Source organism: Choloepus didactylus, chromosome X (assembly GCF_015220235.1).
Source record: "Choloepus didactylus isolate mChoDid1 chromosome X, mChoDid1.pri, whole genome shotgun sequence".
Classification (NCBI taxonomy): domain Eukaryota; kingdom Metazoa; phylum Chordata; class Mammalia; order Pilosa; family Megalonychidae; genus Choloepus; species Choloepus didactylus.
This window is the reverse complement of record NC_051334.1, coordinates 121,086,153-121,110,403: the sequence shown is the minus strand read 5'-3', so window position 1 is coordinate 121,110,403 and position 24,251 is coordinate 121,086,153. Positions and strand designations below refer to the sequence as shown.

The following is a 24,251-nucleotide window of genomic DNA, read 5'->3' as shown; positions in this document are numbered from 1 at the left end:
AGGTGCTGACAAACAGATTCAATTATTCAGAGGGAAAAATGACAATCCCAACAAATACAAAAGAAAGTCACACCCTGTTTTGTATTTTCTGGGAGTCAATCCCAGCACACCTTCTACACTGACTTCCTCCTGCTCCCTGTATCTTCTACGCTTCATGCAGAGTGGTGACCACCTGACACATCGTCAACTGCACCCCAATATTCCCATCCGATGCCAAATCTGAGCCATACCTGCTGTAGGCTCCCCACTTTTGTAATCCCTGAGATGCTGGCTTTGACTTTGGGCATATTCTCCAGTCTCAGGCCACAAAGCTATCTAAACCACACCCTCCTCCCATCACACTTCTCTCACCATTTTTCTAAAATGCAGGCTGGACTATGCCATTTGTCACCCTTAAAACACTCCATGGAGGCAGAGCCTACTATAATTCACCTAAAAGTCTCCCCCTGATTGCCTCTTTGTTGCTCACATGTGGCTTCTCTCTCTAGCTAAGCCAACTTGGCGGGTGAACTCACTGCCCTCCCCCCTACGTGGGACCCGACTCCCAGGGATGTAAATCTCCCTGGCAATGCAGGATATGACTCCTGGGGATGAATCTGGACCCGGCATCATGGGATTGAGAACATCTTCTTGACCAAAAGGGGGATGCAAAATGAAATGAAATAAAGCTTCAGTGGCTGAGAGATTTCAAATGGAGTCGAGAGGTCACTCTGGTGGGCACTCTTACGCACTATATAGATAACACCTCTTAGGTTTTAATGTATTGAAATAGCTAGAAGTAAACACCGGAAACTACCAAACTCCAACCCAGTAGCCTTGACTATTGAAGACGATTGTATAACAATGTAGATTACAAGGGGTGACAGTGTGATTGTGAAAACCTTGTGGATCGCACCCCCTTTATCTAGTGTGTGGATGGATGAGTAGAAAAATGGGGACAAAAACTGAATGAAAAATAGGGTGGGATGGCAGGGGATGATTTGGGTGTTCTTTTTTACTTTTATTTTTTATTCTGATTCTGATTCTTTCTGGTATAAGGAAAATGTTAAAAATAGATTGTGGTGTTGAATGTACAACTATATGATGGCACTGTGAACAGTTGATTGTACACCACAGATGACTGTATGGTATTTGAACATATCTCAATAAAATTGAATTTAATTTAAAAAAATAAAAAATGGTGCAGCTGTCATGGAAATCAGCACAGCAGCAACTCAAAAAGCTATACGTAAGAGTTGTCACATGGCCCAGCAAATCCATTCCCAGGTATACAGCCCAAGGAATTGAAAACAAGGGACTCAGATTACACAAACACCAATGTTCAAAGCAGCATTTTTCACAATAGTCAAAATAGGAAACCCCAAGTGACCATCGACAGATGAACAGAAAAACAAAACATTGACTATATATATGATGTATTATTATTCACCCATTAAAAGCATTGATAATCTGATATGTGCTACAACATGGATGAACCTAGAAAACAATTTGCTAAGAGATATTAGGCAGACACAAAAGGGCATCTATTATATGACTGCACCTGTAAGAAATATCTAGAATAATCATATGCATAAAGACAGTAGATTAGAAGTTACCAGTGGCTAAAAGGAGAGGAAATGTGGTGATAATCCTTAATGGGTACAGATTTTCTTTTGGTGGTGACTGAAAAGGTTTTGGAAATAGATAGTGGTGATGGTTGTATAATATTGGGGGTATAATTAACACCACTGAAATGTACACTTAAAAATGGTTAAAATGGCAAATTTTGTTATAACTATTTTGCCACCATTAGTTTTTTAAAATGTTGGGTTTTTTGCATTCATTTTGATTTTTTTAATATTACATTAAAATTTAATTGATTGTGATTACTAAGTTCCCAGCACTCCTGCAAATTTGGGGCTTAATTGTGCATAATGACTTGCAGATATTTAAATCCAGTGGCTTTTATCTCATAATTTCCATCCTTCAATCCCAAGTAATGTGGCTCTACAATGCAAAAATTGAATTATTCTTGTATATCTGTAAGAAGCCATCTAATGGATCAAATGGAACACATTGTGCTTATGACAAAATCTGCATCCCTGTTTCCTTCCATTAGTGGAGAGAACTGAGAGCAAGCTAAATTACTATTAGCACAGTTAAAAGAGCTCAAACCCAGCCCTTGTGTAAATGAATTAACTTGGAAATGCTGTTTTCTACACGGAAAATTTAAGCCACACAGGTAGATGTATTCTGGCTTTCCAAAACAGCACCATATCCTTCAATAAATCAAACAGCATCTTAGGGGTGCTGGGTGACAAACCCCAAAGCTCCATCCTCTCTAAGAATTTATGCTGAAAAGCTCATACAAAAATAGGGTTTCAGAGTATGTACCTGGCACATCTAGTGGATCCTATGATCTTTACAATGTTTTCCTCTCCTCCTTCCTTTACGTGGACAAAGCTGCCTCCTCACCCAACACATATATATACCCATGGAAGATTCATCTAGAGAAGTCTTGGGCTCTACAAAGTAAATGTCCAGTCAAAGCATCCCATGATCTCTTAACTTGACTACTCCTCCAAAGGCCTACCCCAAATATAAGGTCAAAGATCCAAGTAAAGTTTATCTAAGGTCAGGGAAAAAAAAAAAAAAAAAAGCAAGGAGCAGAAAAATGGGAAAAACTGGGTGAAGCTTGCTCAATGGGGGCCACCTTTTATGTCTGCCAAAGTAATAAAGCAGAAGAAAGGTCTTTCTAAGGAAGAAGGTGGGGAAAATGGTCAATTAATAGGGCAGTAAGTCCTGGAATAATGGAAACCAATCAGAAAAGAGGAATGAGAATTTTGAAGATGATTTGGGAAGGAAAAAACCTCTGCGACCACCACACCACAATGGATTTCCTTCTCTCTTTGACGAAGTTTGGCATGCCATGTATAGCACATGGTAACATGAAAAGAAAAACAAACTTAGACATAAGCAATAAATTTGTTTAGCATTTCCTATAAATTAGAATGTCCACACTGTAAAAAAGTGAACAAATCCACTAGCTTAATGGGGAAGGGAAGCGAGACAAGTAATCTAGACTTTTAACGGAAGTTTCCAACAATGATGTTTATTAAAGCAGAAGTAGAAAGTGATCCACAAAGTGAAGAAAAGAAACTGTTGTAGAAGAAGTGAAGAAGCAAATGATGATGAAGAAAAGAAACTGTTTAGAAGAAGTGAAGCAAATGATGATTGGTAACCCATATTTAAAATGTGTTCTTATAAAAAGAGAAGTTGGAGGTAAAAACAGAATTTTGTTAGAGTAAAGCAGTATCATATTAATAAAATTATGAGGAACCAAGTTAAAGAGAGAAAATGTAGAGAGCAGGTGTCAAAGAGGGTGAACTGATATAGTTTAGGTGTTTTTATGTAGTTATCAATGTTTTCCATTGAGCAAATTCCCATACCATTGGGAATTAGAAACACTGGCACATCTCAATCAAGCTTTGTCTCCAATTAGATCTTTGAGTTTGGGCAAGCAAATTAACCCCTTTTGGCCTCAGATAGCTCATCTTTCCAATAAGACTGCAATTTTATTATGAAATTTATAAAAGTCCTGCCACACCCTAAAATTCTAATAACAAAATAAAGACTGTACCCCTTGATGTTGAATATTCCTCTCCTTGGTAACTTCCTCATCAACTGCCATTCTCTATTGCCCATAATAAGGAATGAATTGGTTGCTATATTGTATTTACTGGATAATATTTTGTGTTTTAAGCAGTTGTACTCAACCCTCACACTGAAGGTTTTTTATGCCTCCTTTAAACACAACACAGGTATGACAATAGATATGTCTTGTGTGCCAGTTTGAATGTATTATGTCCCCCTAAACGCCAGTATTTTTGATGAAAAAGTCTTGTGTGGGCAGACCTATTGGCGTTGATTAGATTGTAATTCTTTGATTGAGTGTTTCCATGGAGATGTGATCACTCATATGTGGGCGAGATCTTTCACTGGATAATTTTCATGGAGGTGTGCCCCCGCCCATTCAGCATGGGCCTTGATTAGTTTACTGGAGCACTATATAAGCTCAGACAGAAGGAGCGAGCTTGCTACAGCCAAGAGGGACACTTTGAAGAATGCACAGGAGCTGAGAGAGTAGCTGCAGATGAGAGACAGTTTGAAGACGGCTGTTGAAAGCAGACTCTTGCTCTGGAGAAGCTAAGAGAGGACAAAATGCCCCAAGAGCAACATTTTGGAAAACACCATTTTGAAACACAACCTGGGAGCAAGCAGACACCAGCCATGTGCCTTCCCAGCTAACAGAGGTTTTCCAGACACCACTGGCCATTCTCCAGTGAAGGTACCCAATTGTTGATGACTTACCTTGGACACTTTATGGCCTTAAGACTGTAACTGTGTAACCAAATAAGCCCCCTTTATAAAAGCCAATCCATTTCTGGTGTTTTGCATCCCAGCAGCATTAGCAAACTAGAACATCTTGCATCTCTGCCTGCTCCTTCTTCTAAGCTCTCTGTAAACTGCATGAGTTATAAACACACAGAACTCGAAAGTTTACCTAGGCACCACAGCCCGTTGTGACGCTGCCCTGGAAGATGTGAGAGGTTCCTCAGTGTCACCATCAGATTACACAACCAAACTGGTAAAAGCTGTGTCGAGGTGGACAAAACCTGCAGCCTGCAATTTTTAGCTTATCAGCTTAAAGGCACTGAAGACAAAGAAAACATTTAATGATGTTGGTGTAAATCATTATTGCACTAGGTAAGGGAAGTGTGTGTATGGGGCAGGGGGAGCTCCAGTTTTATTTTGTTTTTACTAGCCCCAAAGTAAAAAAAATAAATGGACGTAAGTGGAGGAGAATATTGGATTTAAGTTTTTTGGGTATGTCAGAATTGAATAATGAAACTTGTGGCAGTGGTTTCTTTAGACCTGGGGTGATGTTTGAAGAATCTCTGTAATTTCTGAGTTGGATGAATGAGTGACTGAACAATCCACAAATGAACATGTGTAAAAAGTAGTGCTGGCATGGCCTCTTGCCCAAAGCAGTAGATTTAAAGGTCCTTTAGTAAAGGAGGAAAACTACAGGAGCCCTCAGAGATTGAGCACCTGTAGAGGAGCAGTGCAACTCAGAAGAAAGAATGAAGGGATGTTAGAGCTGAGCTACAGACATGCTTTGCTTCTGCATTCCCAATGTGCCCCCCAAATCATGGATGCGAAATGCCGAGCTATTACAGCAAGTTGCACGGTCCAATCAGATGGTCCAATCACACGCAAGCATCAAAGATGGTGCCCCACAGCAAGCTCTACTAATTCTCTCAACGACACAGGCAATGAAGACACTCAGAAGCAGAGAAAGTTCTGGAACACTAGCTTCCCAGATCCTGTCCTCCCCCATTGGGCAAGCACCTCTGGCCCAGTATAACAGCAGAAGTTTGGGGGAATTCCTCACCCAGCAGAGAGCATTTGGGTGATCTCCACTGTGAGTCACACAAGGTCTGTCCCTGTGCTAACAGAATTATCTCAAAGCCTATTTCCACAAAGACTATCATGGGGAAAGCTGGGAGAAGGTTCGTGGACCTCTCCTCTCTCAGCTATTTTTGCAACTTCTTGTGAGTCTTATATTATTTCAACATGAAAAGTTATTTTTTTAAATTATCCCCATTTTAGAGGCTAAACCTGCTTATAATTGTGCCTAAGAGTCTCTCCCTGGGTGCTTCGTTGTTGCTCAGATGTGGCCCTCTCTCTCTAACTAAGCCAACTCTGCAGAAGAAATCACTGCCCTCCCCCCTACGTGGGATCAGACACCCAGGGGAGTGAATCTCCCTGGCAACGTGGAATATGACTCCCGGGTAGGAATGTAGACCCAGCATCATGGGATGAAGAACATCTTCTTGACCAAAAGGGGGATGTGAAAGGAAACGAAATAAGCTACAGTGGCAGAGAGATTCCAAATGGAGTTGAAAGGTCACTCTGGTGGGCACTCTTACACACTATATAGATATCCCTTTTTAGGTTTTAGTATTTTGGAATAGCTAGAAGTAAATACCTAAAACTATCAAACTGCAACCCAATAGTCTTGACTCTTGAAGACGATTGTATAACAATGTAGCTTACAAGCGGTGACAGTGTGATTGTGAAAACCTTGTGGATCACACTCCCTTTATCCAGTGTAAGAATGAGTAGAAAAAATGGGGATAAAAAACTAAATGAAAAATAGGGTGGGATGGGGGAATGATTTGAGTGTTCTTTTTTACTTTTATTTTTTATTCTTATTCTGATTCTTTCTCGTATAAGGAAAATGTTCAAAAAATAGATTGGGGTGATAAATGCACAACTATATGATGCTACTGCGAACAGCTGATTGTACACCATGGATGATTGTATGGTATGTGAATATATCTCAGTAAAACTGAATTTAAAAAAAACTGAATTTAAAAGAAAAAAAAAATCATCTCCATTTTATGCCCTAGAGAAATGCAAAATGTATGTGATGTTCTCCAAGGAGCCCTCCTACATGTCCTATAAAGCCACAGATCAACATTTTGCTAAAGGCATTCTGTAGATAAGGCCTTCTTCCTCCTAAATCTGTATCTAAATCTTTTCAGTCTGTTTCACCTGGAGATCCAGTGGATAGGGAGATGAGAGCAAACCAGGTCACCTGCCTTTTACCTCCCCTCCCCACCCAGCAGCCATCCCTGACCCAACATAAAAAGAAATGACTGTGGAGAATGCAGGGGTATTGGCCTACCCCACCTCAATGGTTGCTAACATGACCACAGACATAGGGGACTGGTGGTTTGATGGGTTGAGCCCTCTACCGTAGGTTTTACCCTTGGGAAGACGGTTGCTGCAAAGGAGAGGCTAGGCCTCCCTATGGTTGTACCTAAGAGCCTCCTCCCGAATGCCTCTTTGTTGCTCAGATGTGGCCCTCTCTCTCTGGCTAAGCCAACTTGAAAGGTGAAATCACTGCCCTCCCCCCTACGTGGGATCAGACACCCAGGGGAGTGAATCTCCCTGGCAACGTGGAATATGACTCCCGGGGAGGAATGTAGACCCGGCATCGTGGGACGGAGAACATCTTCTTGACCAAAAGGGGGATGTGAAAGGAAATGAAATAAGCTTCAGTGGCAGAGAGATTCCAAAAGGAGCCGAGAGGTCACTCTGGTGGACACTCTCACGCACAATTTAGACAACCCTTTTTAGGTTCTAAAGAATTGGGGTAGCTGGTGGTGGATACCTGAAACTATCAAACTACAACCCAGAGCCCATGAATCTCGAAGACAATTGTATAAAAATGTAGCTTATGAGGGGTGACAATGGGATTGGGAAAGCCATAAGGACCACACTCCACTTTGTCTAGTTTATGGATGGATGAGTAGAAAAATAGGGGAAGGAAACAAATAAACAGACAAAGGTACCCAGTGTTCTTTTTTACTTCAATTGCTCTTTTTCACTTTAATTATTATTCTTGTTATTTTTGTGTGTGTGCTAATGAAGGTGTCAGGGATTGATTTAGGTGATGAATGTACAACTATGTAATGGTACTGTGAACAATCGAATGTACGATTTGTTTTGTATGACTGCGTGGTAAGTGAATATATCTCAATAAAATGAAGATTAAAAAAAATAATAAAAAAAAAGTGAATACAAAAAAAAAAAAGAAATGAATGTTTCTGGTATAAGGAAAATGTTCAAAACTAGATTGGGGTGATGAACGCACAACTATATGATGGTACTGTGAACAGTCGATTGTACACCATGGATGACTGTGTAGCATGTGAATATATCTCAATAAAACTGAATTTAATAAAAAATAAAAATAAAAAAAAAAGAAATGAATGTCCCCCTCTGGCCAGCTGCTGTAACTCCTTGCTTTCTGCAGGCTTTCCTTGAAGTCTTTCCAATATTTAAAAGCTGCTGTTTACTTGCTTTTTTCACCACATATTCAATCCACTGGCATATTTAGTAGAATTTCAGTTTTCTTCAACAGCAGGAAAATGGGCATCTCCTATGGTTTTCTATAACGACTTCCAAAGGTGCCCTTTGAGTCGTCTCTATAAAGTGTTTAGGCAAGTGCTTCTTGCCAGGGCTCCTTCACACTGCCTGGCTGCTGGTAAAAACCAAGATGAACACGAGACATGGACTGTAAGCTCTCGCCAGTGGAACCACAAGCTCCCGGGGAAAATGGGCGTGACAAAGCTATGCCTCTTGCCAGCTACCCTTTGCATGGAGATTCCCCATACATAGACACTCTGCGATCTTTTCCCTTGGAAACATGGAACTAACTACCAAAGCTCAATTCTCTCAGCTTGTAAGAAACCTATAATCAAACGTCAGACCCACAAAACACCGCATTTCTGCAATGTTAAATGGCCAATCAACACTCTCACCCTTTAGACGTTGCAGACAAAACTGAGAGAGGGATCAGGAAAAAGTAAGTAATAATTCCCTGTAGGAACTAAAGAAGGCTTGGAGGGCAGAATGTAAGGGTAAGGGTTAAACTAACAACGGCTGCAATTAGAAGAAAGCTTTTTTTATATATGGCTTTTCTTTAATTTTTTTTCATTGAAGGCATATATACTGTTAAGTGTACAATTCATTGGCATTAATTAGATTTACAATGTTGTTCCACCATCACCACCAACCACTACCAAGATATTGTCATCAACCCACCCAGAAAGCAACCCCAAAAGTTGACCATTTAGCAGTCACATCCCATTTCCCAGCCCCGTAACCTCTAATCTACTTCTGTCTCTATAAATTTGCTCATTCTAGATATTTCATGTAACTGGAATCATACAATATTCATCCTTCTGTGTAACTTAGCACAATGAAAGCATTTATATGTAAACAAAGAGGAGCTGACGTGCCTCTCAAAAGCATAAACACGCATATTAAGTTTGATTTGGATCATGTTTATATTCAGATCCCCACCCCACCTCACCCCAAAGGCAAAGCCAAATACAAAATCCTACTTTACCACACACACAAAAAAATAAAAATAAAAATAAAGAAATCTGCCTCTGAAAACATGAATTGATTGCACAGCATGCAATAAACCACACCTGGAAAAAACAAAGCACCACTCAGTTCAGATGCCTCTCATACCAGCTAAGAAAAGTAATGAGCAATATTTAAAACAGAAAAATTGTTTTCTAAGGCTTTTTCCCCAAGTAAGAAACAGAAGTTCCAGATGCCAAGACATCCACCTGGCAATGACCTACAATTTCCATTTTCATTTCTTAGTAGCCTAGATGGCTTTGGGGCAGTCCAAACCACTCCCGAAAGCACCAGTTCCACAGACAAATGGGGTCTCAAACATGGAGAGAAGAGCTAACACTTCAGACCTTTTGAAGCCCCTGGAGAGCTTGCACACAGAGCCTGGAATGACTTAAAGATCTCCACTCTCGGGTGGTGGAGGTCCTTAAAACTTTAAACCACGGAGAGCAGTTAAGAGGATCACATGGGCCCCTGTCTTGAGACTTCTCACAATGTCAGGGAAGCAAGTTCTGATCAGAAGTCTCCCCAGGACTTGGATACCACTTAGAGGGCAGCCGCACCCCCCCCCCCACTTTGAACCATTGTCGATGCTGACGGAGAAAAACTCCTTAGAGCCTCCAACGATGACCAAGGAAAACACAGTGAGTGCAGCCCGCCCTACAAAAAAGTGTTCAACCCAGAACAACTCTGTCCAACACATGCTCATTTAGCACAATAATATCCCAACGATGACAATGTTTAAAAAATCAGTTCATGCGCCTATTAGATAATCTTAAGATTTTTTTTTCTCAACTTGGAATCTTTACTTCAAAAATAAGCTGAATAAATTGGACTGAATTCAGCAGTGGTAGAGGAGGTGAGTTTTATGAGTTCATTGATCTACAATGCTTTTTTTTTCTTTAGCAAATAACCCCTTTAAAATTTTGAATCACACAATATACAACATTAAACATGAGTCAAACGGCATTCTACGTTGTCTTTTAAAACATAAAAATAACACTTTTAGGACCACAATTGGTCTATTTACAGTGCATTAAATTAGACTTTCACATAAGAATATTCAAAAAGAAAAAGGGAAATAGAAGGAATTCTCTCCTCCCTCCTCCGCAACACTAACAAATGTTAAGCAAGAGAAATGCTTGGAATTTCTGGCTCCGCTTTGATAATCACACAAGCATGATACCTCTAGCTTTGGATGATACCTGGATGAGTCTTCCCCCGAAAAACAAAAGAAAACAAAACAAAGGTTGTTCCTCAAACATTCACAATATAAGCCAGCTGGTTAAAGACAATTCCGAAACTCCCATCCATTTGTGTAATTATGTCATGCCACAACAGCTCCTCCAAAATTGCAAAATCATATTACTTTTTAGAGAAGGGTTTCTCAACCACAGAGTTATTGATATTTGGGGCTGGAAAATTCTCTGGAGTGGGGGCAACCCCATGCTTACTAGGAGGTTGATCAGTATCCCCAGTCTCCACTGCTAGATGCCTGGAGAACTTCATCCCAGTTGTGACGAACCAAAAATGACTCCAGACATGGCCAGGTTCTCTGTGATGCAAAATCACCCCGGCCGAGAACCAATGACTTTACATACACACTGTCCACTAGAACTTTCTGTGATGATAGAAATGTTCTGTGTGCAGCTAATACATCTGCCACAAGCTACCCCTGGGTCCCGAGTAGCTGAAATGTGGCTGGTGACACTGGCGGACTGAATCATTTCATTTTATTTCATGAGGCTATAACCTACCACTTTGGATAACGCGGCTTTAGATTTTCCACTACCCACTTCACACTCAATGCTTCTGTAAAACAAAGTTATCAACTGCAAATCTAGACATGTTTAGAAACTTGGTTTGGGGCAATTAAATGGTTTCCTGCACTTCAAGTTATGAAGACAGCTTTAGCCCTCTTAAAAAATAATCAATTCGTTACAAGGGGTGACAGTGTGATTGTGAAGACCTTGTGGATCACACCCCCTTTATCTAGTGTATGGATGAGTGGAGGAATGGGGATAAAAACTAAAGGACAAATGGGGGTGGGATGGGGGGATGATTTGGGTGTTCTTTTTTCACTTTTATTTTTTTATTCTTGTTCTGGTTCTTTCTGATGTAAGGAAAATGTTCAGAGACAGATTGTGGTGATGAACGCATAACTATGTTATCATACTGTGGACAGTGGATTGTATACCATGGATGATTGTATGGTGTGTGAATGTATTTCAATAAAACTGAATTTAATAAAAAAAATAATAATAATCAATTCGATATAAGGCAGGTATGTGTTCTTTCAACCAATAATGGTATTTTGCTGCATGCCAGAGGCTGTACTTGATGTTAGGTTGGGAAAGCAATGATAAGACAGTTTTGCTTCCTGCCCTATTATGGTGAGGTCAGAACACCGGACAGTGATCTCTAATTGTAATAATTATCATAACTCTGATGAGTTCATTCGGGTTCAATGAGTTGATTTAGCTTGATGACTTCAGAATCAGGTTGGCACAGGGTGTAGGGGCACAGAGGATGGAATTTGCCCTCAGTGTAGGGCTCAGGAAGTAAAATTTCAAATGAAAAGTGGACGAGTGAGTCCAGAGGGCAGGCTGCGCCGGATGGACAGCCAGCAGCTCCTGGGCAGGTACAGAGTGAGGCTGCTGGGGCAGAAATTTAACAGAGGTGAAAGGCCAGGGACACAGGGAGAAAAAGGACTCAGGGGCCTGGAGGGAAAACTGGAAAAGCAGAACCAGAGAGAGGAGGGATGGAGAAAGCTTTGGAGTGAATTCTTCACCCTCCAGGCAGTAACAGATGTGGGAGGCTGTCAGCATTGCTCTGTGTTTGTACGCTTTGCTTTGTTTTAAAGGTTTCCCTGCTGTGTGGAGGGGAAAGTTACTGGAAGGAGGCAAGCATGGAGAGAGCACAATGGACCATGTTGAGAATCAGGCCAGACGTGAGGGTGATAAGCTGGGGGCAGTGGGGAAAGATGGTGCTTGGACGTAGTTGGGAGTAAAAAGCGAAATGGGCATGGCTATCAACTGGATGGAGGAGGGACACAGAGGGATGGAGAATGGTTGCAGTTTAGGGTTTCGGCATCTGAGCAGTTGGTGATGATGCTGACTTAGAAAGAAAGCCTGGTTGAGGGGCGTGGAGACTGCTTGGTTGTTCGGGAGGATGTGTCCATGTCAAGGGCCTGCTGGACATTAAGATGGACAGTTGGATATGCATCTTCCAGTGATCAAGCAGAAACTCCCGCTTAATACAATTGTATTAAAAACTGTTCCATACCATGCTAGAGTGTTTGTAAATGAAAATTAATTTAAAAATTTTGCATCAGGCTTCTGAAATATATGCAGGTTGGAAAGGCTTTACTGTAGATGAGCAATTGTAACAAGATAATGATTTATAATATTAAGCTGATTATAATACACATATGCATTGATTTATTCAGCAAATATTACATATCTAAAATATACCAGGATCCCACCAGGTGTTGGAGATACAATGATAAAACAAAATGGACTCATTTCCTGTTGCAACGAAGCTCAAAATATCAGATGTGTAAACCGGCAATGATTATATAGTCAGATAAGTGGTAAGTCCTGAATTAACCAAATGAGACGAGTTTTGTGGTTGCAACTGCTGAGTTCAACAGACTCCTAAAACATAAAGAGGTGTGAGCTACAGATGTGCATTTGGAAGTCAAAATTACAAAGATTATAAGGGGTATGGGATGTTTGCGGTTTTCTTTTATATTACTATGTTTCATTTTTCTTTTTGGAGTAATGAAAACCTTCTAAAATTGTGGTGATGAATGTACAACTATGTGATGATACTGTGAGCCAAGGATTCTATACTTTGTATGGTGTGTGACTATATCACAATAAAATAGCATGTTTTAGAAATCTCAACAATTAACTTAAGCCACAGGCCTGGATTTCTGCTTTCAGCAATCCTATTTAAACTACTTCTGATTCTCTTTAATTCAAACATCCTATCATTTAAGGAAACAAACTCTTCTCAAAAGTCTCTGATAATGACACTCAAAGTGATATTTTAAAAAATTTTTCTCTTTTATGTACCCTCAATTATCTGCCTCTTCGAAAGTCGCGTCTTTATGCATCTTGATGCCTTGCACATTTTACTCCATCGCTAACTGTCAGGTTCATGGCCTTCTCATGTTGAAGGATGGAATATGGGAAAGACTAGCCTGTGTGTGAAAAAGGGGAGGACAGGGGATGACAGAATTACAACACCCCAATCCTCGCCACCTTCCTTAGAGCTCCCCACTAGTTTCCTCACATGGGGACGTGGGGTGCTGAGAATAGAGGGCCCCCCCACTTTGACCTCACTCCCCACTCTTTAGGGAGACCCTCTGGGGTCTGGCTTGCCCAGCCCTCCCCAGCTGTAGGTTCCTCCAAGCTCATCCAGAACTTACTGTTTAGCCTCCAGAAGCTTGATTGCTCCATGCAACTCTGTTCCTGCAATTCTGTTCCCTTCTTGTCCCATATCTGCATCTATTATTTTGTTTCTCTATTCCAGTTTAATACAATCTTGGGAGGGGCAGGCTGTGAGGTCGTGTGTGTGTGAGTTTGTATCGTGCACGCTCGCTCAGCCTGCCCCATGGAAGCAGAAGTCTCTGCTAAGACTTAAAAAGGCAAGAAGCTGGAACTAAGTGTCAAGAATGAGGAGGCTGTAAATAAATTAAGAAACAAAATATAGTTTCCTTCTCTGTATCAGAGGAAAGGGAAGGTTCCAGGTGAGGAGAAAAGAGCAGGGAGAAAGGAGGACCAATTATCGAGTAACAGAACGCAGAAGTCGACACGGAACGAGCCCCCAACCAAAAAATGAAAGAAAATATGTTTTATAAACTATAAAAAGAGTTTTCATGATATCTTCTCAAGAAAGCCTGCTATTCCATTGACAAACTGGACTTGCCCAACAAGAGAGATGTTTTACTCTTGGAAACATTTTGCTATGAAATCATCAAATATTTGTTTGAGTCTATTTCATATAGAAATATGAGATTATATAAAGGGTGCAGGGTGGGACTTCACACAGCAGATGTTTAGAAAATAGCAGGGATAGTAACAACTTTTATAAAAGTAAGTATGTCTTGATCATTTAATTATGTTAGCAAAAGGAGGTGATGTTGGCAGGAAATTTCCCTCAGGTCTCATAATGAATCAGGGTATTGCCAAGATTATTTAAAAGGTGTTTACTCACCTAATTATGGGTTTAATTTGTATTTTCCTGTAACTAATAAGTTTAAGTATCTTTTCATATACTTATTGGTCAGATTTTCTGTCTTCTATGAAAAGCCTATTTAAGTGTTCTGCCCATTTTCTATTTTGTTGTTTTCCTTATTGATTTGTAGGTATTCTTTATATATTCTGAATATTAATCCATAGTCATTAATCTGGTGGAGAAATCTCCCATTTGTGTAGTTTGTATTTATATGTGTATTTCTTTATGTTGTAATTCACTAAACAAATGAAAATATGTATTTTAATGTAGTTGAATCAATCTCTGTTTATGGTTGGCTCTTTCTGTGTTGTGTTAGAGTCACTAAGCTACCTTAAGGTCAAAAGCTATTTGCCTATAATTTTCTTCCAAAAATTCAGCTCTGCCTTTGATGATTAAGTCTTTTACTCACTAGAAATTGATTTTTATATATAGTGTGAGGTAAAGATCTGTTCTAGTTTGCTAATGCTGGAGAATGCAAAACACCAGAGATGGACAGGCTTTTATAAAATGGGGGTTTATTTGGCTATACAGTTACAGTCTTAAGGCCACAAAGCGTCCAAGGTAACACCTCAGCAATCGGGTACCTTCACCGGAGGATGGCCAATGGCGTCCGGAAAACCTCTGCTAGCTAGGAAGGCAGCTGGCGTCTGCTCCAAAGCTCCGGCCTCAAAACGGCTTTCTCCCAGGACGTTCCTCTCTAGCAAGCTTGCTCCTCTTCAAAACATCACTCCCAGCTGCACTCTGTTTCCTCCCCCCGAGTCAGCTCATTTATATAGCTCCACCGATCAAGGCCCACCCTGAATGGGCGGGGCCATGCCCCCATGGGAACAGCGCATCAGAATCATTACCTACAGCTGAGTGGGGCACATTCCAAGCAAATCCAACCAGCACCAAAACTTCTGCCCCACAAAACCACAAAGATAATGGCATTTGGGGGACACGATACATTCAAACCGGCACAAGATCTAATGTCATTTATTTTTTATATAAATAAAAATATACCAATTGTCTCATTTAGTTACTGCCTAAATTTTTTATAGTTTTTCCTTTTTCCAGTGTTTTATAACATTCCACATGATGTATAGAATATTTCTATATAGTTTCTGTTTCTGGATTCTCTATTCTGTTTCATTGATCGTTTGCTTATCTCAGTGCCAATACTACAAACAATTTGGCTTTTAAAATATTTCAACATTATGATAAGGAAGCCTTGTTTTAATCTTTTCAGGAGTGGCTTGGCTATTGTTAGGCCTTGTTCTTCAGTGTAAATTTAGAATTAGCTTGTTAAGTCTCTCAAAAAAATACTCTTGGAAATTTGATTGGTATTACACTGAATCAACAAATCAAGTTTTGGAGAATTGATCCTGAAGCAAGCTATATCTCTCCATTTTTATAGATTGTTATTAATGTCCTTCAATAAAGTTTTATATTTAAAAAAAGGTATTTACTCATAGTCAGACTCTAGAATACAGGTTACCAGGAGACAAGGTAGGGGTAGGGGATGGGGATTTATGGCTTAAAATGTACAGAGTGTCCATCTGGGACAATGGGAAACTTTTGGTAATGGGTGGCAGTGATGGTAGCAAAAGATTGTGAAGAAGCTATTTACATGGCTGTCACTACAAACTCTCAGGAATCACTTAGAACTAGTCAAATTTGGCGGGATCCCAGAAGGATTTCTGATTTCTGAATTTATTTACCTTTACCTTGTAAAGATCCTTAAATGTCTGAAGCTATGCTGTCCAACGCAGTAGTCAACCACCTCCTACCACTGCTTAAAGTCAAATTAAGTAAAATTAAATAAAGCTAAGAAATCAGTGCTTCTGTTAGTTACAAAGGCCACATTTCAAGTGCTCGAAAGCCACTTAAGGGTACTGTTTACACTGGACTATGTGGTCTATAGAATATGTTTGCCATTGTGTGAAGTTCACTGGTCTACAGGATTCAAAGAACAATTGAAAACAAGACATTCACCGAGAGAGAGAGAGAGAGAGAGAGAGAGAGAGAGAGAGAGAGACAGGGTGAGTCAAGAACCAGTCAGGCCAACATTTTGACTTCCCACAGGAGCCTGGCTTTTAGAGATCAAATGCAACCCATAAAAGAAGTTATTTATAGTCACAGCTCTAGGCTGCATATTGTACCAAAGCCACTGAGATACTTCTTATTTCATGCATGAATGGGGAAGTGCTAGATCCTAAACTTATTATTGTTTAAAAATAACACTGACAGTGTAACTTGCAAATAGTGTTAATTTTATAATGTTTGGGTCATTCCTATCATATTTTATTAAAAGCCCAAAGTGTGCTGAGCGACAGTTTCCAACATCTCTCATTGAACAAGTGCTGAGTTCCTTTTCCAAGAGAATTCTTCTTCTGAAGCCCTGACATGGTTGGACTGTGCCCCCAAAAAGCCATGTCCAACTCCTCAATCGTGGTTCGTGAACGTGGTCATACTCAGGAACAGGGTCTAGGAAGGTGCTGTGCAGTCAAACGAGGCCACATTGAGTTAGCGCCAGCCCTGAAGCAATACGACTGGAATTTAGAAAAGGACAGGAAGGCAGCTATGGAGAGAAAGTGAGAGAGACAGCCATGGGGCAGAGGCAAACACTGAGCTATGGCACAAGCAAGGGACATCACGGATTGCCTGTCACCACCAGAAGCCTATAAACTTCAGAGGGAGAAGGTCTCTGCCTTAATCTCAACTTCTGATCTCCAGCACCACTGAAAGACAAGCAACTCCTGTTGTGGAAGCCAAGTCCACGGGTCTTTGTTACAGAGGACTTGGCAAACCAAGGCAGCCCCCCAACCCCAATTCTTGATCCTTCTCCCCAACACTCTTGACTCTGAATACACGGAAACAAGACTAAGAAAAGGAGCAACAGATAGCCTTTCAGTTTCCACTTTCTAAACTCCAGCCTCACTCTTGGTGTCTTCCAACCGACCTACCACCTATCAGTTACTCTCACCAGGTAACTGATTCTCTCACCAGCACACCTGTTCTTTCAGCCCTGGCTGAACAAATGTTGGAGGAGGTATTGAGCTGTGGGAGCTGTGCCAGGTGTTGGGGTGCACCGCAAAGAGACAGACCGAACTCTCCTTCTCAGCACTTACTGCTCCCCCCACAAAGGGAGCTACTCAGCTGATTTCTAGGCACCTGCCAATAAAATTCGGTGAATCAGTAATGTAATTCAGACCCACAGTCCCTTAGACTAAAGAAACTCCCTGCTCCATTTGTCCAGTCAATTCTCCACCTCACTGCATCTATCATCCTCTCCTTGCATAGCTCTGCTCATGGCTTTCCTTCACTTTAAAGGAAAAAAAAAGAAACTTTGTAACTGGCATTAGGGTCACCCATGATGTGGATCTAACCTACCTTTGCATCCTTCTTCTCCCCAGAAGCTCTGGGCTTCCTCCCTGTTTCTTTCCCATGTGTGTATCCAAACGGTACCTGACTTTAAACATCTGCTATTAAATCTGTAGTTCCTTGGTGTCAACTTGGTGATCATGCTAACCATCAGCCTTTTCTTATAGTTATTTCTAGTATAAGCTTCTTGGAAAGGTGAGTTATGCCCTGGCCATGTTTTTATTTCCCCCAATAACTGGCAGTCTTCCTTGGTGTAAATAACCAATAGGGAATGGAATGTCTTTGGAAAGTTACTCCAAAGCCAAGTTGCAATGTGAACTTTCACATATGGAAGAAGGGAACAAGGCTCATAGTTAGCAGAACTGAACTGCAAGCAAACAACTTCAGTTTGGGGCATGATGATGAAAATCAAAACAAACAAAAACAAAAATAAACTTGAGACCGATTTTTCTAAAACAATGAGGTGCTTCCTTTTTCTAAAGACTTGCTAGAGGCAGGAAACATTACTCAACATCATTAACCCATCATTTTCCACTCAGACACTAAATCGACACTGTCTGAGACCTCACCGTTAATTCAAAACAGCCCTTCTCAAACGTTCTGGCATCAGGATTCTTTTACGCTAAAAAAATTTACCAAGGATGCCAAAGAGCTTTTGTCTGTTTGGGTGGGATGTATAAAAAGATATTCACCATACTGGAAATTAACATGAACTGAGTATAGCAGCTGTCACCTACACAAAAGATCACCCACCTTTTCTTTTAAGCAGCATTTTGTTCTGCCTCTTAGAGTATTTTCAATGGGTCCCCATTCTGCAGATTTGACAATGAAGTATTTTTAGTCTGTAATGCTTTGCAAAGGAGGTATAGCTTTAGTTTGTTAGGCTTTATAATCTGTTTTCTTAATTCCCATTCAGCACTTATTTTGCTATCATGTAACAGCCAAACCTGCTAAATCTAGACATTCTGAAAGCCTCTAACAAATAACTTATATTCTAACATGTAACAGCCAGATGGATAACTAACTGCCTTCTGTTTAAAGTGTTTCTTCTAAGAGTTCCTTCTTCAAACCACAACCTTCAGAGTCTGACACAGGTTTCCAGGATCTAGGACAGCATTGGAGAGCGTGGTTACAACACGTCTTCCCTCAGTAAGATTCTTCGACCACGTCCCCCTTACCTGTGGGAAAAACACAGGCTACACAGTGTCCTTCCCTAAGGACTGGGGAGCTTCTAGGTCCCCCTCCCACCACAGCAGGGATTTGGGGGGCCCCAGGACGTGACCTCAAACATGTCCTGGTAACAGTGGACTGAAGTAGGAACCAATCACTTTTATTTACATGATAGAGACTAACTGCTTTTTTTGTGAAAGCACATATAATCCAAATATCTTTTAAGGAAAACAAAACAAAACAAAACAAAACAAAAACACAAATCCATGCCCTAACCCCCATTTCTAAATTTTGTCTGGCTAGAACAAAAGAATGTGTAATTTCCCCAAGGCACATTTTTAAACAAGCCCCATCATTCTTGGATCAGTGCAATGTCAGCACACGCCGAAGCCTCATTTCAAGGAAAACAAAATGACAAGCCACACATTTGGGAAGTGCAGTCGCTTTCCAGCTAAAAACAAAGTACATAAAAAGACATTGTCTGAATTCTGTAAGTCTTGATGAAAGCCACTCACTCCCTCTCAACGGTCTTATTAAATTTGCCTTCCCTCAAGCACGGACATCTGAAAAAACTTCTTGTGCTGTGTTATTCCTTCGTCTGGCTGAATTGTTAATTTGATACTGATCTGAATTTCTACTTCCCTATCATCAGACAACATCTGTTACCATACTTAAATGGACTCTGGTGAGCAGTCTGGGACTCCAGCCCTCATACATAATAACATTGTTTCTTGGACAAAAGTTCTCCAATGGGCCAATTTACAAATCACCTTTGGAACAGACTCTTTGTCCAGAGCTCGTGTCCTCTGGGGAATTCCATCTTCTGCTTGTTCTATGCCGACACCAGGCAGCAAGCTTTGGAATGGATTAATTTTCCCTACAGTGTAGCCAGTTTCTCTTGAGAAGATAGGAAGGGGAGTCTCCTGGGTTTAATAGTTGCCATGGTCCATAGAATTATACTGTTTCTGGCTGCCATAAGAGCTGTTACCAATCAGCCAGAAACTCTGAATGTATATGGTTGTGAGCACCACTAAGTATAATTATTTTATGTGTGTGAGTACCACACATTCTTGAGGGCAGACAAAACACACACCATGAAAATAAGTGGCCAACTACATAAATACGGTTTTCACTTGCAGAAAGGATGAGAATCTTCATATAACACAAGAGATAAAGGACCCAGACCAAAACCCCATCCTTCAATCCCACACCTTCCCATCTACCACTTTACCAATAATACCCTAAATTGGAAATGGGTATTCTACATGTTAAAGTGTAAACTGTCCCCGATGCAAGATGCTTTGATCTCACGTGACTTTTCTTTTTTTCCTTTAAAGGAATACAAGTGCTCAGATATCACAGCAGCTGTCTGTCAATGCATGGCATTTCAGGATGAGCTTCTGGAGCAAGTGGCCGCTCTCTTGTTTTCTTTCTTTGCACATATTTCTGAGGCTTGTTCCAAGGAGAAGCAAACCCAGCTGGAGTGCCGATTACACAGAGGAACCAGGAGCTAACCCAGCACCAGCTGCGAGAGAGAAACGTAAAACAACCATAACACTCAGTCCAAGGAAGGGCCAGATAGTCAGAGACAATTAGATAACAAAATTTGGTGATATCCTATTGTGCTGCTCTGAAGGCAGTTTGAGACTAACTAAGAAAGATCGAGTTTTCTTAACAATTTTCCTGAGTTATGTTTCATTTCTTCCAAGACTTTCCACTCTAGCCCAGGGCACCCAAAGAAGCAACCAAGAATCTATATCGAAGTAAAACACTTTAGGAAACTAGAGAAAGAAGTGCCAACAATCCTAACGCAAACAGAAGAAAAGAAATAATAAAAATTAGAGCAGAAATCAATGAAATTGAAAATCAGAAATCAATAGAGAAAAAAAAAATCGATGAAAAGCCCAAATCTGGTTCTTTGAGAAGAGCAATAAAATTCATAAAGCAGAATCTGTATCTAAAGAAAATGCTTAACTGATATAGATGCAATAAAGACAAATCTTTCATAAAATCACCTCAAACAACAACTATTTCTATTCAGGTATCCAGGTAATATTCTGAGTCAGGTTATTGATTTTTTAAAATTGTAAATGTTTCCTAAGGAATAATATTAAATGGAATTAACTACCCATGAAGAGGACATTCTAGACAGTTTGCCTTCTCAATGCATTTCCGTTTTTGGAGTCTCATGACAAGGTGGGATTTTTCATCTCTGACAACTGATTTCCTTACTGTGTGGACCAGGGCCCAGGCTCCCCCTCCCTAATTGGGAAGGAGGCCCCACAGCACATCGGGAATGAGGCCCCACAGCACATAGCAGCCTGCGTGGCTGGGACAAAAGGTGAAGATCATGAGACCTCCTCAAGGAAGAAAGTATGTACAGATGGTATTGTAAACAAAGCATTCAAACCCCCCTCCCCTGATCTCTGTTAGTAACAAACCTCCAGAACCACGTGTCACGAGACACTGATGAAACTCTGTTCTCATACCCTAAATCCTTATAAGATGTCCCTTTGCAACCCCACCCTTGTGGAGTGCTAATTCCGTTTTCCTCAAATAGCTGCCACCAGGGACCCTCTCCTGTCCGTAAGTCCTAATAAACCCAGGTCTCATTCTATGCCTGGCATGTTCGTTGGTCTTAGGGCTGTGCCAAGCAAGCCCTCCAAGAGCAGGGTCAAAACATGTACACACTGTCCCCAAATATAAATTTCCTGCATTATTTTCCCCTCATTGCAAGCCCTGTACATATGGACACACACATGCGAATGTACACACCAAGTCCTGCTTCTGTCACTCATCCAAGTTAATATCCCAGGCCCCTAAATGTCACAAAGAGCTTGTTTTTTCTGCTCCAAGCTCTTGCCCACCACACCCAACCCCAGACATACACAGGCCCTTTGTTCTATCAGGACTCCAAAGAGAATAATGGGGGAAGGTGACATCATCCACCTATTAATTGTCAACAATGTTCAAAGAACCCTCTAGAGGTCGCCCTCAAAATCTCAGTTGCTTCATCAATAAAACATCCAAAATAACTACCTCGGAGAATTAATTCAGTGCTTCACTTGATACCTTGCTCCATAAATGGTAGCACTAGCTGCCATGATCTGTAGGAATGTGTGTATTTTTGTAGGGATTTGGGGAGACAATTCCCTCTCTCCATCACCAGGTGGAAAATGGTGGATGAGTTTCCCCATGGTTAAGGTGGTACAGAGAAATGTAAGGCCAATGGGGAAGATGTGCAGAAGTTGGGTCTTTCTGCAAATGTTGAATTACCTGGTGGGCATAGCCACTGGCGGATGACTTCTCACCTTGGGTGTGCTCCCCAGTGAGTTGAGTAGGATGGGAAGATCCCACAGGTTGTGGGGCAGCACCACTTCCTACCCTCCACTGGTTGAAGAATGCTGATCCCATTACCTCATCACTAAGGTGCCTCACACAATCGATAAGAGACCAGAAGAACCACTCAGAGGTGTCCTACAAGAAATTCCCACCTAAAGACAAGGTCCCTCCCACTTTAAGAATCTCAGCATCTTCTCCTTAGATGGCAAGGAAGTGAGGTCCCTCAGAGCTGGAGGAAGTAATCTGCATCATGGAACCCAGCCCTCCTTCTCCAACCCGCCTTCATCCGTGAGGAAGGCATTCTGATGGAACAAGCCTCCAGAAGGCAGGTTGTGGTTTAGCGGAGGAACTGCTGGACAACTCCCAACGTAGCTGATGGCTCTTTAAGACTTTTTCCCCTAATCAAATGTAATCTAAATACCAACTAAACTTGCACTTAAGTGCCCTAATGGTGAAGCAGAATGCATCATCTCCTCTCTCCCAAGACTCCCTGGAATCAGAGATCCCGAAAACACATCCCTGGAGGAAACCACTCCTGGGGAAATAGGAACCTCTTCAAAGCATTCAAAAGGCTGCTTCTGTGCTTCCACAAGGTCACCTCCAAAAAAGGGCCTGCCAATTTACAAAAAAAAATTATATATATTGCCGATATTATCATATTAATCAACACTCTGTGGTGCTCAAGACTCCCTGTACACAATTCTTTCTTTGTTTCCTTTATCTTACCTCTATCTCTCCCTTCCAGGTAGATTCAAGCTTTGCCCCTGTGATTCCAAAGAACTATGTAGCTACCTACAAGAGAGCCCACCTCTCGTACCATTCACAGCTGGGTCCAAAGTCCATGCGCCACCAGGCTCGAGCTCCTTGAAGGGAGGGCTGTCATTTCATCCTGAAATTGGGGGTCCATTCCAACATTAGAACTGATGATGCTTGCCCAACACAGGAAAGGGGTTCCGTAAGGTGGCAATGAGTGTCCTACAAATTTCTAACCAGGCGGGAAAGGGCATGCACATGAAAACTACAATGTACTCAGTGGAACTCCTCAACACACACTCACACCAAGACTTAGAGTGACATTAGCTGCAAATCAGAGCTGGCCTTTCTCCTCTTGGGTAGAAGTGGAGGAGCTTTGGATGGTGACTGTGGTTTCTTGAGTTGGGTGAGTGACTGTAGTTGGCATAGCTCCTTCCCCATTCTCTGAAAGGGGTGTTATTTTTAGGGTAATGTGTAAACTGTGTGTTAGAAGAATCAGTGTGTGGGATGAGCAGATAATTGTCCCCCAAAGGTTTTCATGTCCTAATCCTTGGAACCTGAGAACATGACAACTTATAAAGGAGAACATGTGCTTGCAGGTGGAATTAAAGTTGCTTCTCAACTGACCTTACAAGGAGAAACAATCCTGGACTGGATTATACAGGTGGGCCCAGGGTGATCACGAGGTTCCCTGTAAGTGGGAGATGGAGGAAGGCGAGGGACAAAAACATGGCGGCTTGAGCAGGAAGTGGCCTAGAGTCGCTGACACTCAAGATGTAGGACGAGCCAAGGAAAGTGGTGTCTACAAGCTGAAAAAGGCAAGGAAAGGCTTCTTCCTAGAGCCTGAAGAAAGAACCCAGTCCTGCTGACACCTTGGTTTTAGCTCAGGAAGACCCCTTCTGGATGTCTGACCTGCAGAACTGTCACATAATTGTGGATTTTTGCAAGTCACTAAGTTGGTGGTAATTTGTTATAGTGAACACAGGAATCTCATACAGTGTAAAAGACCACAAGAAAGATGGCAAAAGGAGACCAAGGAAGATAACCTTCTCATGAGCATCCTCTTGGGCCCCTCCCTGCCCCAGACGTCTAATGCAAGAGTGAGAACAAGGAGGTGGCCTCCTGCTGGAGAAGGTCAAATGTTCTCAGCCCACAAAGGACAGAAGTTGCTGGATGGGGCAAGACCCAAATCCATGCCAATAACACCATATCTCTCCCTGAAAATGACATGAGCCTTGGATAATGTTCACCCTGGTGGGATGCACTTACTTCCTGGGAGATAAAGACAGGACAGCAGCCAGTGGTGTGCATGGCCTTGGCTTGAGGTAGAAAGGTGAGGGTGCTAAAACTCCCCTGCTCATCCTCCAGGGACAGAAGACCACAAAACTTCTTCCCAA

The 24,251-nt window shown here is 41.4% G+C and overlaps 1 protein-coding gene across 1 annotated transcript in view; it reads right to left on the bottom strand.

Annotated features, from left to right (window-relative positions):
- Positions 1-24,251, bottom strand: part of LOC119522565 (putative serine/threonine-protein kinase PRKY) — a 114,952-nt gene that overhangs the window by 80,828 nt on the left and 9,873 nt on the right. The window lies entirely within an intron of this gene.